The sequence below is a fragment of the Oryzias melastigma genome, unplaced genomic scaffold (assembly GCF_002922805.2).
Source record: "Oryzias melastigma strain HK-1 unplaced genomic scaffold, ASM292280v2 sc01534, whole genome shotgun sequence".
Lineage (NCBI taxonomy): Eukaryota > Metazoa > Chordata > Actinopteri > Beloniformes > Adrianichthyidae > Oryzias > Oryzias melastigma.
The window spans coordinates 1-1,508 of record NW_023418116.1 but is presented as its reverse complement, the minus strand read 5'-3'; the positions used below and the strand labels follow the sequence as shown (position 1 = coordinate 1,508).

At 43.5% G+C, this 1,508-nt stretch overlaps 1 long non-coding RNA gene across 1 annotated transcript; it reads left to right on the top strand.

Moving 5' to 3' along the window:
- The first annotated feature begins 221 nt into the window (after positions 1 to 221).
- On the top strand, positions 222 to 1,152 carry LOC112140477. The gene is made up of 3 exons (XR_002918174.2): positions 222 to 358; positions 430 to 505; positions 615 to 1,152. It is a non-coding gene; the product is annotated as an uncharacterized LOC112140477 (long non-coding RNA).
- Positions 1,153 to 1,508: the final 356 nt, after the last annotated feature.

The window sequence follows — 1,508 nt, the reverse complement described above, 5'->3', positions numbered from 1 at the left end:
ATTACAGTAACGCGTTACTTAGTAGCGCGTTACTGCCCAACACTGCAACCTAATAAAACATTTATTACTAAAAACCCACCACAAATAGTGAATTAAGTCTTCCCCAGTGAGCATAAGAAAATAACTAATTCAGAAAGTGATGAAAACACATTTTAAAGATAGCATAAAAAGACGAGAAACTAGTATGAAAAAACGAAGCAAAAAACGATTGTTTTGTAACGGGAGGCTCCAGTAGGTGTCGCTGTTCCCACAGCACAGGGTATAAAAGGAAGTTGATGTGTGGTTGCTAGGTGCTAGCTTCCTGTTGTGGGACGGGGCGGCTGACGAAGCTGCGTCAGCTGATGCGAGTCTGAGTTTGGTAAGACTGTTTTTATTGTCACCTGCAGCAAATGTTTTAAAATTAGTGGTTGATTTTATTGTGTTTTATAGCAACATCACGGCAGCGGTAGATCCGGACTGACCGGGGGGTTTTAAAGACTGGGCTTGTGGTTTTGCGACGCACCAGGTATAAAGCTCGTTTTTTATCAATNTGTTTTGAATGACTGAAGACAGAGACTCTTCAGTGTTGTGAACACCGTGTAAACAGTTTGTGTTGTTTTGTTCTTGTTTTTCAGATTGAATCCACAACCTGAAGCTTATTGAACCCTCGCGCTCTCGCATGGAGTCCAGATGAGCCCACCCACCCTTACACTGATGTTGGATCCCTCCTATGATGAAGGTGTACAAAGGTGGAACAGATTTTATATGTGCCACGGACGCCCAAGAAGGGGATTAATCCTGGAAAAAAGTTTAGCGAGCCAGATGACCCCACTTTGAATGTAAACATGCCTAGGACAAGCTTTAGAGTATATGTTTTGAGAGATGTGCGGGGCTGCCAGTCATCATGAAGACCCTTTTTGCTGTTTTCCCTGTTTTCACCACTGCCTTTTTTCTGTCTTTGCTTCTGAAACATCCAAGTGTGTTTTAGCTTGTAACGTACACCTTATATGTTTGGACTTATGGCAAAGTCTTAATTTTGTTTACTTTATAAAGTTAGAGTGAGTTCTGTTGAGTGCTTCTTCACATCCAGTTCTTTAGAATGTTTCAGTTAATTCATAGTAACTCATTTCTACTCAAATCAGGGCAAATTTAAAACACAAGAACACAATCTTTTCAATAAAATATTTTATTTTGAAAAAAAATAATAATAAAAGAATGTTTCTGAAAGTGTTTATTGTTTTGGCTTTTTTTTCATTTGGGCAGTCCACTCCTGCACAGTTTTCCCGCCGACAGCTGCACAGTACGACACACCGTCAATTCTGGTGTGGCCAGTGTCCAGCCTTTTTGGCTGGCCACACTTCGTGCAGGTGTACTGCACAGTCTGCCGGCGGACTTTTGTCCCTGCAGGAGGGCCCTCTGGCGCAGCAGCTGCTGCTTCCGCTGCTTTCCTCCTCCTGAAGGCGGTCGTCCTGGGCACACGCTCACCAGGAGGAGGCAGAGGCAGTGGTGGAGGAGGCAGAGGAGGCGGT